This window comes from Dendropsophus ebraccatus, chromosome 11 (assembly GCF_027789765.1).
Source record: "Dendropsophus ebraccatus isolate aDenEbr1 chromosome 11, aDenEbr1.pat, whole genome shotgun sequence".
Classification (NCBI taxonomy): domain Eukaryota; kingdom Metazoa; phylum Chordata; class Amphibia; order Anura; family Hylidae; genus Dendropsophus; species Dendropsophus ebraccatus.
The window spans coordinates 94,961,422-94,976,477 of NC_091464.1; the positions used below are offsets into that span (position 1 = coordinate 94,961,422).

The 15,056-nt window shown below is 42.6% G+C and overlaps 1 protein-coding gene and 1 long non-coding RNA gene across 2 annotated transcripts in view; one reads left to right on the forward strand and one right to left on the reverse strand.

Annotated features, from left to right (window-relative positions):
- LOC138768201 (uncharacterized) overlaps nucleotides 1-15,056 on the reverse strand; it is an 860,246-nt gene that overhangs the window by 756,844 nt on the left and 88,346 nt on the right. The window lies entirely within an intron of this gene.
- The window catches only part of LOC138768198 (beta-1,4-galactosyltransferase 3-like), a 52,693-nt gene continuing 46,434 nt past the window's right edge, over nucleotides 8,798-15,056 (forward strand). The window contains exon 1 of the mRNA XM_069946351.1: nucleotides 8,798-8,926. The gene's annotated coding sequence lies outside the window, so the exon portion shown is untranslated. The remainder of the gene's footprint in view (nucleotides 8,927-15,056) is intronic.

Genomic DNA, 15,056 nt, shown 5'->3' on the forward strand with positions numbered 1-15,056 from the left:
TTTAGTCTCTGGAGTAGGGCTGTAAAGCTTGGCACGGTGGTAGCCACACCCTAAAGCCTGTAGTCTGGACCTGACTTATTGACTTCTATGGGGGAGTACTGTGGGCGTGCTTTGTGGACTGCTTTACAGAAGCCATCACCTATTGTGAATGGGGTCATCCTGTGATGGCTATATGTTGGCATGATCCTGCCTGTGGGGATAGGGAGAAGACTGCTGGGAAGGGATCTCTACAGAACAGGAGGCCTCAGCTTATTACTGGGCTCATTGGACAGAGTGAAAACCACAGGAGTTCAAGATTTAAAATCGAGGTTGTAAAAAGATAAGGCCCCTTGAAGGTTAATATTGTCCTTAAAGGGGTATTCCGGAAAATGTATTTTCTAAGGGCATAATTAAATAAAATAAGACACCCCTTCCATGTCTTGTATCTTAGTGACGGCCCCTGCCGCGCTGCACTTAGGACCTTCCTGCTCAGCCAATCAGTGGCCAGTGGGCGGTCTTAGTAAAAGACACTTCCTCACAGTCCAGGGGGCAGTCTTATCAATGACTGACAGGCCTCCCTGTTTAAGTGTGCATAGACATAGTAATTATTTAGGGAGACCGCCCACTGGACTCCTGAGCTTAGAATGAGTGTCATTGTACATATGAAATGTTCTTCGGCATCCTTTCCCACACATCAATCTGCCAATGTACTATTTCTGTCCTCCTGATTTTTACTCCCCCGCTGACAACTTATTAGTTTCTGAGCTTCACAGAAACATTTTTGACCTGTAAAAAAGTCTTCATGTTAAACGTTATCTAATTATTCTTCTCTATCTGTAATTCTGAGACTCAACATATTACTTTCAGATGGGTTGTCAGAACACATCGCACATCCCACATAGAACCGCAATCTGTTTCATCATTTCTTTCCTTTCTGTAAATATATTATATAAATAATAAATGTACATAAGGTTCTTGTAGTATCTCCAGCAACCTGGATACTGATCAACCCATATATATGGATGTACAGCTATTAAACTGCTGCTGCCTCTGTACAACTACTATACAACTATAACTACTATAATACTGCTCCTATATACAGGAATATAACTACTATAAGTATGCCCCCTATATACAGGAATATAACTACTATAATACTGCCCCCTATATACAGGAATATAACTACTATAATACTGCTCCTATATACAGGAATATAACTACTATAATTATGCCCCCTATATACAGGAATATAACTACTATAATACTGCTCCTATATACAGGAATATAACTACTATAATACTGCTCCTATATACAGGAATATAACTACTATAATACTGCACCTATATACAGGAATATAGCTACTATAATACTGCTCCTATATACAGGGATATAACTACTATAATACTGCCCCCTATATACAAGAATATAACTACTATAATACTGCTCCTATATACAGAAATATAACTACTATAATACTTCTCCTATATACAGGAATATAACTACTATAATACTGCCCCCTATATACAGGAATATAACTACTATAATACTGCCTCCTATATACAGGAATATAACTACTATAATACTGCTCCTATATACAGGGATATAACTACTATAATACTGCCTCCTATATACAGGAATATAACTACTATAATACTGCCCCCTATATACAGGAATATAACTACTATAATACTGCTCCTATATACAGGAATATAACTACTCCTATATACAAGAATATATGATATATAATAAATTACAGTGGATTATGCCTTAATAACACAGATCACCACTTCAATTATATAAATCTTCATGGTTTTCCCCTCTACAATCATTTACTAGAAGCAGCGCCACTCCTGTCTGTGTCTGGTACTGCAGGTGATCTCCACTGAATTGATAGGGACTGAGCTGCAATACTGTTCTCGGCCTGCAGGGAGGTATGGCAGTGTGTCCCTTTGCACTATCCTCTTCATCTGTGTTTTGCAGTAATTTATAATAGAGCGCCCCCATTGATAGGGAGGTGGATGAATAATGGATCGTCTCTTCCATTAATGATGAATCCTCTCTCTTATCTTAGGAGGTGATTGATTGTCAATGCTCTTTGATACGAGGATCAATGACTTCAAGGTGATCTAAAAAGAGCGGAGTCCGGTCTAAGCACCTGTAAGGCAGATGTGACGGAATATTCTACCGCTCGGCCTCCTGACACTAAACTTTTGAGGAAACTTTATCCCCCACTTTACAGTGCGATAAAGGCTTAAAGTGATCGGGTTTCCTTCATGATGTGGATGGAACTACAGACGTGGTCAGGGCCATCCCTCAGCTGTTACCTGTAACCTTAGACTGTGATATAAACCATCACTAACAAAAAGAAAGCGTGTAAGCTGCTAAACAGTAAGGAAGCAACGTAGCACCGAGAAGGAGATTTACGCATCTCTATGTGCTTAAAGGGGTATTTCACTCAAACATAACGCTTGATATGCTGCTGTCCATGGTGAGACTAACAATTCCTTCCATACTTGTTATTATCTATTCAGTCTCCTTCCCCCAGTTCTCAACTGCTGCTTTCTGCTGAAGACACAAAAATCTGTGTGTGAGCTTTTCTCTCCCCCTCTCTTTTGAGACAGCTGATGTAAACAAATCCCTGGCAGGCTGTATATGCAACATTGTAGCTTCTTTGTAATGCAGAGAGGGGTAATATGAGGTCAAGTTGCAGATAAAGCCTGTCAGGGACTTGTTTACATCAGTCGTGTTATTAGCTGATCGTTGTCTTTATTACACAGAACGATGATCTGCTGAATCGGATAGCAGAATATCGCTCCGTGTAGCAGGGCCCTTAGTCCATTATCAACGGTAAATAAGCAAAACATTAAACCATAATAATTTAAAGTGGAGAACCAAAATGATGTAAACTACTTAAACAGGAAGGAAGTGAAGAAGCTGTAAAAAAACTGTAAGGAAGTCAATTATGGAAAAAAAAACAATAAAGAGAGAAGCTGGAGATAGTGAGAGTCATCGCCAAAGACAGTAAAACCAAGGCTGAAGGTTCGTCCATTATAGAACAAGTACAAAGATGAAAGTACTGGCTGTAGAAATAGTTACCGTATTTTTTGGACTATAAGGCGCACCGGACTATAAGGCGCACCTTCAATTTTAGCCTGCTAAGCCATCTAGGTTCATATATAAGGCGCACCGGACTATAAGGCGCACCACATTATAGTGTATAAGTTTGAACGAACGAAAAACGTAAGTCACCTGCTTATCACAGTACTAACTGAGGCTCCTTACTATGTCACCTGCTGATCACAGTACTAACTGAGGGTCCTTACTATGTCATCTGCTGATCACAGTACTAACTGAGGGTCCTTACTATGTCACCTGCTGATCACAGTACTTACTGAGGGTCCTTACTATGTCACCTGCTTATCACAGTACTAACTGAGGGTCCTTACTATGTCACCTGCTTATCACAGTACTTACTGAGGGTCCTTACTATGTCACCTGCTTATCACAGTACTAACTGAGGGTCCTTACTATGTCACCTGCTTATCACAGTACTAACTGAGGGTCCTTACTATGTCATCTGCTGATCACAGTACTTACTGAGGGTCCTTACTATGTCACCTGCTGATCACAGTACTAACTGAGGGTCCTTACTATGTCACCTGCTGATCACAGTACTTACTGAGGGTCCTTACTATGTCACCTGCTTATCACAGTACTAACTGAGGGTCCTTACTATGTCATCTGCTGATCACAGTACTAACTGAGGGTCCTTACTATGTCACCTGCTTATCACAGTACTAACTGAGGGTCCTTACTATGTCATCTGCTGATCACAGTACTAACTGAGGGTCCTTACTATGTCATCTGCTGATCACAGTACTAACTGAGGGTCCTTACTATGTCATCTGCTGATCACAGTACTTACTGAGGGTCCTTACTATGTCACCTGCTGATCACAGTACTGTATTTACTAAAGCTCCTTACTATGTCACAGTACTGAGGCTCCTAACTATGGTGGCCGTAATGCACCATGCAGGATAGGCATAATTCTGCCAGCGAGTCCCGTTGGCAGAATTCAGCATGGAGCATTGTGGCCACCATAGTTAGGAGCCTCAGTACAGTACAGTGTTGCTGTATAACCTCCAGCCACTAGGTGGCACTATTGAATTAAAGTCTATGCCTGAAGCCTATGCCTGAGCCTGTATCCAAGCTGCGGAGAGCAGGGAGAGCGGTACAGCGCTACAACGGGAGAGCAGGACAGGCCTGCGGAGCCATGGGCCGGTAGTCCAGGTGAGGGAGTGCTGCGCTGTGCTGTGTGGCGGGGAGATGTGAGCTTGGCAGCCTATCTGCGCCATGGAGGCCAGAGCTGTCCCGATCCATATATAAGGCGCACTGGACTATAAGGCGCACTTACAATTTCTTAGAAAATCATAGTATTTTAAGTGCGCCTTATAGTCCGAAAAATACAGTATATAAGAGGAAAAAAAGATGTTATATAAGAGGTGATATAGATGTTATATAAGAGGTGATATAGATGTTATATAGGATGTGATATAGATGTTATATAGGAGGTGATATATAGGAGGGGAATCCCTACACCGGTGCTGATCGATTTATGATAAACCTGTGATGTACCCGATTGTACATTCGCTTTAATAAGTTACAGATGACTTTCACCCCCATGTTCTCAGGGAGTTGAGAAATATTTTTATATAGTTATGTGAATGACAGATAACCCAGAAAAGCTAAAGACAGAGAGAATCAGAGAGATAAAAACAACCCTAAAGAGTTCCTCAACTATAGATATAGGCAGAGTGAAAGGAAATGTATTAGAAATGCTTTTACCCAAAGGGGGTTATTGCCTATACATAACAAATACTTAATCTCCACCAGACAGAGGCGTCACTCGGTAAGGGAATAGACGGGGAAGACACGAACAGTGGGTCCTGCAGTAGTCCCCACCCACTTTCCCCGCCCACTTGACACAATTAGCCCTAGGCGGCTGCAGACAACTCAACGGCACTCCCTGACTGTGCAGCAGAGGCGAAGTACGAGATCTACTGCTTATCCACTAGTCCCGGCTCATACACCACCCAGATGACTAGTTCGCCGTTCTCCCCCTGTCTCACACACAGGATTAACCCGCATGTTACCAGGACTTGAAGCTACGGAGCCTGGAACCCCCAACATGATAGGGGACCCATCTGCGAGGCCTGTGCAGCGTTCCTGGGAGCTTAATTCAATAATCTGAGCCTAAAACGATAACCTTTCTGTGTGTAGGCGGCAACGATCAGAGAAGTAACGGAAATAAGTTTATATGCCGCTAATCGGAACTTTTGAGAAGACCATAAAATTATTGTTAATCGTTCGCAAATGAGGATAAGGGGAACTTACCATTACATGTCATCTGTCTGAGCCGGGAAGAACTGCAGAAGGATAGGAGAAAGTCTCCATGTCGTATCATTGATGACTATGGACTAATCACCAGCTGAAGATGACTTTCATCCCCATGTTCTAAGGGAGTTTAGCAACATAGTGAACAGACTTCTATTTGGGCAGTAAGGAGTTGTCTGGTTTACTAAAGCAAATCTTAATTTAAAGGAAATAATAAGGAAAAAAAATCATTTAAAGGGAACAAATCAGCACTATTGTGTTGATATGGTTCCCTGCTGCACAGTGTAGCTTTGCTGAACAGCTCCCTGAAACTACCAGACTCTTCAGCAGCAGTAGCTTTATGGGGGGGGGGGGGGGGGGGGGAATAGTTTTATTCCGCCACATGAGGTCGGGAGAGGGACAGCAACTAGTCATCTGGGCCTAGGACTAGTCACGGCTCTCTGACTGTCAGTGCGCAGTGCAAGGATGATGGACAGGCAGGGAGCCGTGACTAGTCATGGGTGGCTCCCTGTCCAGATGACTGGTTGCCGCCCCTCTCCCGGCCTTGCGTGGCGGAATAAAAAAACTTTTTCTCTGCTGTATAGCTACTGCTGCAGAGGTGGCTGGTATAAGCAGGGAACCATATCAGCACAATCATACTGACTGGTCCCCTTTAAGTTACTAAACCGAGAAGGAGGGAAGAACAATAAAAAGCTATAAGGAATAAAATAAAGTATGTAATAGGCAGATAAAGGCAGCGAAGCCGGGAGAATGAGGCTCATTGCCAAGGGCCTAAAACGTTCTCCAATTATAGAAATATTAAAAAGATTAAAGCTAAAAGTATTGACCACATAAAAAGTAATGAAGGAGGAATTATAGAGGCGATGGGATGAGAACAGAGTCATTACACAGGGTTCCTGCACAATACACAGAGGACAATTACAGGTGAATGCAGAGGGAACGCTCTATGACATGTCACCAGTCTAGTCCAGGAAGGCAACACCTTATAAATATTACAATTACCACTTTAAGGTCTTCACCCCCAGTTCTAAGGGAGTTAAGTAACATAACAGACAGACCCTTATTTTTAATAGTTAATAAAGTAGTCTGCTTAAAAAAAATAATGATCAAATGCAAAAGGGATATTAACAAATAAAATGATGCATTTAAAGAGGCACTCCGACCCTTAAATGCTTTTATATATGTTGGTGCCCTTATATAATAAAGATCATGTTCTTAGCTAACCACTCACCCCTGGGTTCCCCAGGACCCCCACTGATTGTACCCGCTGTACCCGCTGCTACATCAGGGACGGGCTCATCTCTGCTTGTCAACGAGAGAAAATTGTTCAATTATTTCAATAGAAGGTTAAAACTGAAAGTATCGGCCCCAATAAAAGAAAGTAATGGGGGGGGGGGGATAGAGGACCATGAAGAGAAAGCTAATGTAATAAACCTTATTTCCACCGCTGTATTACATTTAGAGGAATATAGTAAACTCTCAGTTCTCCATTAAATTTCATCTGTTCCTGGTGACAAATGAAGAAACTTGATTCCTCCAGCTCATATAAAATTCCAATTTTATTATACCAAAATTCTAAAATAGTTGCCGACGCGTTTCGAGCCTGCTTAGCTCTTAATAATGGCATCGGTACAATGTTGACAAACAAACCAAGTGTTAATATACAAGAATTACAAACGTGGTTAAAAAAAACATATATATACACAGAGACAAACACAGAGGAAAAGTTTATATTCATATCGGATAATCTATAAATTTATCATATACTATGACAGTAATTGAAGTTTATATTTCATCCTGTACACTAGTCTATACTCCATCTATACTGGCTTAGGCCCCGTTCCCACTGAGCAAAGGTAGCGGAATTTCCGCGACGGAATTATCCGCCGCGGAATGCCGTTAGCCTCCCGCTCATAATGGGAGTCTATGGGAGGCGCGCGCTCCTGCTCTGTACGCGCTGAAGAATGAACATGTCAAACAAGCCGGGTCAAAAATCCAAACAGGCAGCGCAGTACAAAATCAGATTAACTCCCGCATTGCCAGATAGCTGAGAAGCAAGCGGGTGTGGCACACAGAAGCAAAAGCAGGTTCAGTTCACACCAGGTTACAGCACAATCCTGACAGGTATCCTGCGGCATGATGAAGGTTTGGCTAATATACTAGATGAAGGATGCCACTTCATCTCCCGCAGGGGTCCCTCCCTGGGCACTCTGCTCTCTCCAAGTCTGTTTGTCAGCACCAAACCTACCAGAAATTTGAGATCTAACAAAAAGGAGGGTTTTACCCCATGGGGTAAACCATGATGTGGTATGTGCCGGTATACCACTAGATGCAAAATGTTCCATTCCAGTAACGGAGGGAAGACCTTTAACATAAATCATCATCTGATTGAGTGAGTCCGACCATACCATATATATTATTTACTGTCGTGAATGTGACCTACAGTATGTAGGATGCTCTATAAGGAAGCTGAAAACACGAATTGCCTAACATACCCACAGCATTAAACATGGAGGGGTACAGCTCTCTGGAGTTGCCAAACATTTCTGCACAGTTCACAATGGCAGCCTTGACTCGTTTAGTTGTTTTGCCATAGATAGAGTTCTGGAGCCTACAAGAGGAGGTGATTGGAGAAGGAAGCTGCTCAAGAGGGAAGCTGAGTGGATATTTAAATTAGGTACACGAACACCTCATGGACTCAACATTAGAAGTGATTTGATGTTGCTATATTGATAGTTTATCTTATTTATAATTCTTTCCTTTTTGTCTGTTGCGTGTGCTTGCCCCTTTTGCGGCTTTTCTCCCATTGTATAATTTATATATACACTGCCCCCTTACCTATTTGCCCCCCTTCCATATCTTTTCCCCCCTCAATCCCCCACCAGGAAGTGAAGTAAACTCATTCTTACCTAATGACTGGTGACCCCAGGCTGTTCTGTGTCAGCCATTTTGTGACAATGACATCATCAAGAGGGAGGCGGGTCTAAACCCTGTTAGGCCAGCCTCCCTTTGTCAGATGACTCAGGTTGCTCAGCTCTGATTGGCTGAACAAGCTGTAAGCCATCTTACAGTTTTACAGAGTCAGTTAGACATCACAGGAGACAAAGTGCATCATGGGAAAGCCCAAACCAGAAAGAATGAAGACACAAACTGGAGGTTTAGGGACCTGCAAACAGCGGGAAATTCCAATGGATACAGACTTTTTATCAGTGCCGGAATATCCCTTTAAGGGTTTGTGGTATAAAGTAAATAAGGTATAATCAGATGTGGACCACATACATAGATGTAAAGGAGAACAAATGTGCTGTTATTAGTAAAGTAGCTTAAATCCCTGCACCATTTTTCTTCTCTATGTATCTGATTACTTCCTGGTTTCCTCTCTGACCTGTGACCCTGTGGTTGCCAGGCAACAGTGCAGACACTCTCCCACAATACCCCTTGCTGCATGTGAAGTGAAAACCAACTACCAGTACTAACGGGACAGATCATGTGACTGAGATTGAACGGAGCAAGTGACCCAAGTGACCTGACGGGCCGTTACCAAGGGCAACAGGTTATAAAACTAAGCAGCACATGGGGGGGGGGGGGATTAATGAGTCTATAGCTCTCACCTGATACATTGTAAGAAATGCTTGTATATGCTTGTATATTAGGAATATTTTTCATTTATCATAATGCATCAATATAGACCTGGTTTTCTTAGTGACACTGCCCCTTTAAGGAGTTAATAATGACAGGTTCTCCTCCGCAGGGCCAGGGCATGTGATGGTGATCATATTCAAAATGGCGTCAATTATACTGAGAAAAATTATAGATGGTGATGGGGAGAAAATCTGTTCAACTGGTATAATAATGTTATACAGATTTTTAATTTACGCAGTGTCGGACTGGGGTACCTGGGGCCCACCAATGAGCCAGTGAGACACGACCCGCTGACCCGCTCCTTTCCTGGAATCATTAGCATCTGTGACAAACACTTTCTGAATAACATTTTCAGTCGAACTAAAACTCTCAGAACACCCTACACTTATACAGCTTTCGGGGTATGCTGGGAGTTGTAGTCTCTAAACGGACAACCCTGTAATAAATCACTGTGTGCAGAGTCTCCTGGTGGCTGCAATATGTGGGTGACAACCATCAGCCCGGAAGGTCCAGCAATACATCTGTCTACAGCGGCAGTTATCAGGGGATTGTACTACTGTACTACAACTCCCAGCATATCCTGAGGCTGCAAACTGTCAACTTGGCCCTCCCCTTCCTCCACCAGGCGCATGCTACTGATATACACTACCATTTAAAATTTTGGGGTCACATTGAAATATCCTTATTTTTGAAGGAAAAGCACTGTACTTTTCAATGAAGATAACTTTAAACTAGTCCTAACCAAATCCCCTCTATACATTGCTAATGTGGTAAATGACTATTCTAGCTGCAAATGTCTGGTGTTTGGTGCAATATCTACATAGGTGTATAGAGGCCCATTCCCAGCAACTATCACTCCAGTCTTCTAATAGTACAATGTGTTTGCTCATTGGCTCAGAAAGCTAATTGATGGTTAGAAAACCCTTGTGCAATCATGTTCACACATCTGAAAACAGTCTAGCTCGTTACAGAAGCTACAAAACTGACCATCCTTTGAGCAGATTGTGTTTCTGGAGCATCACATTTGTGGGGTCAATTAAACGCTCAAAATGGCCAGAAAAAGAGAACTTTCATCTGAAACTCGACAGTCTATTCTTGTTCTTAGAAATGAAGGCTATTCTATGCGAGAAATTGCTAAGAAATTGAAGATTTCCTACAACAGTGTGTACTACTCCCTTCAGAGGACAGCACAAACAGGCTCTAACCAGATTAGAAAAAGAAGTGGGAGGCCGCGTTGCGTCTCTAGTATGAGAAACAGACGCCTCACAGGTCCCCAACTGGCATCTTCATTAAATAGTACCCACAAAACACCAGTGTCACCATCTACAGTGAAGAGGCGGCTGCCGGATTTTGGGCTTCAGGGCAGAGTGGCAAATAAAAAGCCATATCTGAGACTGGCCAATAAAAGAAAAAGATTAAGATGGGCAAAAAAACACAGAGATTGGACAGAGGAAGACTGGAAAAAAGTGTTGTGGACGGATGAATCCAAGTTTGAGGTGTTTGGATCACAAAGAAGAACATTTATGAGACGCAGAAGAAATGAAAAGATGCTGGAAGAATGCCTGACGCCATCTGTTATACATGGTGGAGGTCATGTGATGGTCTGGGGTTGGTGCTGGTAAGGTGGGAGATTTGTAAAGGGTAAAAGGGATTGTGAATAAGGAAGGCCATCACTCTGCACCGCCATGCCATACCCAGTGGGCAGCGCTTGGTTGGAGCCAATTTCATCCTACAACAGGACAATGACCCTAAACACCTCCAAATTGTGCAAGAACTATATACAGCAGAAGCAGCAGATGGTATTCTATCATAGGTAATGGAGTGGCCAGCGCAGGCACCAGATCACCACCCCATTGAGCTGTTGTGGGAGCAGCTGGACCGTATGGTACGCCAGAAGTGCCCATCCAACCAATCCAACTTGTGGGAGCTGCTTCTAGAAGCGTGGGGGGCAATTTCTCCAGCTTACCCCAACAGATTAATAGCTAGAATGCCAAAGGTGTGCAATGCTGGAATTGCTGCAAAAGGAGGATTCTGGGACGGAAGCAAAGTGTGATGTAAGAACAATGTTATTTCACATACAAATCATTATTTCTAACCTTGTCAATGTCTTGTCTCTATTTTCTATTCGTTTCACAACGTATGGTGGTGAAGAAGTGCGACTTTTCATGGAAAACACTAAATTGTTTGGGTGACCCCAAACTTTTGAACGGTAGTGTATATATATTATATATATATTATATATATACCCCAATACAAATTTTACCAATAATACTAGTATATAGGAAGGAAATAATATCACTAAACATAGTAACATAGTAACATAGTAAATAAGGTTGAAAGAAGACAAGAGTCCATCAGGTTCAACCTAGGAAAATCCTACTGTGTTGATCCAGGAAGGTGAAAAACCCTTATGGGGCAGAAGACAAACGCCCCACCACAGGGAGAAACTCCCCCCCCCCCCCTTCCCCCGACAGCAATGGCAACCAGAACAATCCCCGGATCAACGTATCACCAGAAATCTAATGCCCATAACTTGTAATATTATATTTTTCAAGAAAATCATCCAGGCCTCCCTTGAACTTATTTAATGAATCAGCCATGACAACATCATGTGGCAGAGAGTTCCACAGTCTTACCGCTCGTACAGTAAAGAACCCGCGTCGATGCTGATGGTGAAATCTTCTTTCCTCTAGACGTAGAGGATGTCCCCTTGTCATTGTTACAGACCTAGGAGTAAAAAGACCACTACAAAAATCTCTGTACTGTCCATTCATATATTTGTACATTGTGATCAGATCGCCCCTAAGACGTCTTTTTTCTAGCGTAAATAACCCCAAGCCTGATAACCTGTCCTGGTCCTGTAAACCACCCATTCCCTTAATGACCTTTGTTGCCCTCCTCTGCACCCGCTCTAGGTCAGCTGTGTCCTTCTTATATACCGGTGCCCAAAACTGTACACAGTATTCCATGTGTGGTCTGACCAGTGATTTATAAAGAGGCAAAACTATGTTCTCATCTTTAGCATCTATACCTCTTTTGATGCACCCCATTATTTTATTAGCCTTGGCAGCTGCTGCCTGGCACTGATCACTAAAGTTGAGTTTACTGTCCACCAATACCCCCAGGTCCTTTTCGGAAGTAGTTTTACCCAGTGTTTTATTATTTAGCACCTAACTGTACTTATTATTTCTACGGCCCAAGTGCATAACCTTACATTTATCCACATTAAACTTCATTTGCCATTTCTCCGCCCAAGCCTCTAGCTTCTCCAAATCCCTCTGTAATATGATATTATCCTCCTCTGTACTGATTACTTTACCCAGTTTAGTATCATCTGCAAAAATGGAGATTCTACTCTGTAGCCCCTCTACAAGATCATTAATAAAAATATTAAAAAGGAGTGGACCCAACACTGACCCCTGTGGTACCCCACTAGTAACCGTGACCCAATCTGAATATGTTCCATCAATGACCACCCTCTGTTTTCTATCACACAACCAGTTACTTACCCATTTGCATACGTTTTCCCCGAGTCCCAGCATCCTCATTTTGTAGACCAACCTTTCATGCGGCACAGTATCAAATGCCTTTGAAAAGTCCAGATACACAACATCCACAGCCTCCCCCAGGTCCAGTCTATAACTTACCTCTTCATAGAAGCCGATCAGATTAGTCTGACAGGACCGATCCCTCATAAATCCATGCTGGTGCTGCGTCATAAGATTATTTTCATTAAGATACTCCAGTATAGCATCTCTTACATAGGATACTCCAGTATAGCATCTCTTACAATCCCCTCAAATACTTTACCTACTATAGATGTTAGACTTACAGGCCTGTAGTTTCCAGGATCACTCTTTGACCCCTTCTTGAATATTGGTACCACATTAGCTATGCGCCAGTCCTGTGGAAGAATCCCTGTCGTAATAGAATCTTTAAATAATAGGAATAACGGTCTGTCCAACACAGTATTTAATTCTTGCAAAACTCTAGGATGGATACCTTCTGGGCCCGGTGACTTATGGATTTTAATGTTTTTAAGGCGTTTCCCCACTTCTTGTTGTGTTAGGCAGGTGAGATTTATGGGAGGATTAACATTATCCCTAGTCATATCGACTGTTATGGGATTCTCCTCTGTGAATACAGTAGAGAAGAATGTATTTAGTAGATTGGCCTTTTCCTCTTCCCCCTCCACCATTACACCCAGATTATTTTTTAGGGGACCAACATTTTCGGTTTTAAGTCTTTTGTTATTTATATAGGTGAAGAACATTTTGGGATTTGTTTTACTTTCTATGGCTATCCTTCTTTCTGTTGCTATTTTTGCTTCTTTTATTTGCATTTTACACATTCTATTCTTCTGTCTATAGTTGCTCAATGCTTCTCCACTACCTTCTTGTTTTAGTTGTCTGAATGCTTGTTTCTTATCATTTATTGCCCCCCTTACAGCTGAAGTTAACCACATTGGATTTCTCTTATTTCTACTACGTTTATTCCCATATGGTATGTGTCGTTCACACGATTTACCCAGGATGCTCTTAAATATGTCCCATTTCTCCTGTGTACTTTTATTTCTGAAGGCATTGTCCCAGTCTATGTTCCCGGGGTCCTCTCTTATATCTCAGGGCAGTGTCCCCCCAGTCTATGTCCCCGGAGTCCTCTCTTATATCTCAGGGCTGTGTCCCAGTCTATGTTGCCAAGGTCCTCTCTTAGTTTTTGGAAATTAGCCTTCCTGAAATTTAATGTTTTTGTAGCCCCTCTGCTAATCATTTTATTGAAGGATAATTGAAAACTTACTATGTTATGGTCACTATTACCTAAGTGACCCCCCACCTCTATTTTTGATATTCTGTCTGGCCTATTGGTTAAGATCAGGTCCAGAAGGGCCCCCCCTCTTGTTGGTTCCTCTACTAGTTGGGAAAGGTAATTATCTTTTACTATTTCCAAAAACACGCTTCCCTTCCTGGAGCTGCAGGTTTCTGCTTTCCAGCTTATATTTGGGTAGTTAAAGTCCCCCATAATAATGACTTCCCCCTGCTTCGCTGCCGCATCTATTTGTCTTATAAGAAGATTTTCTGATTCTTCCACTATACTTGGCGGTTTATAAATCACTCCTATAAGAATTTTATTATTCTTCGTCCCTCCCCTTATTTCTACCCAAATAGACTCCACATTATCATCACATATATCCTCCCGCAGAATAGGCTTAAGGCATGATTTAACATATAGACAGACCCCTCCCCCTTTCTTATTTTTACGGTCATTTCTGTATAGACTATAACCCTGGATATTAACGGCCCAGTCATAGGTCTCGTCCAGCCATGTCTCGCTTATCCCCACTATATCATATTTCTCTTCAACCATTATGAGTTCTAATTCCTCAGCTTTATTAGTGAGGCTTCGAGCATTAGTATACATACATTTAATATATTTGTCCATATTCCCTTTCCTTTTATCACTAGTGACTATTCTAACCCCTCCCGCCGCTCCACCCCCAGTTCCATAATCTAGGCCCAGCTCTCCATCTACTCTGTCTTTACTTACTATATTGTAGTTGCCCTCCCCCCCGGTCCATAGTTTAAACACTCCTCCAACCTCTTGGCCATCTTCTCCCCCAGCACGGCTGCACCCTCCCCATTGAGATGCAGCCCGTCCCTACCGTAGAGCCTGTAACCAACCGAGAAGTCGGCCCAGTTCTCCATGAACCCAAACCCCTCTATCCTACACCAGCTCTTGAGCCATTTATTTACCTCCCTAATCTCCCGCTGTCTCTCAGGTGTGGCTCGTGGTACAGGTAATATTTCGGAAAAAATCACCTTGGAGGTCCTAGTTTTAAGCTTCCTGCCTAAGTCCCTGAAATCGTTTTTAAGGACCCACCACCTACCTCTAACTTTATCATTGGTGCCAATGTGCACCATGACTGCTGGGTCATCGCCAGCCCCTCCCAGTAATCTGTCAGCCCGATCCGCGATGTGACGAACTCGAGCGCCAGGAAGGCAACACACTGTTCGACGATCCCGGTCTTTATGACAGATTGCCCT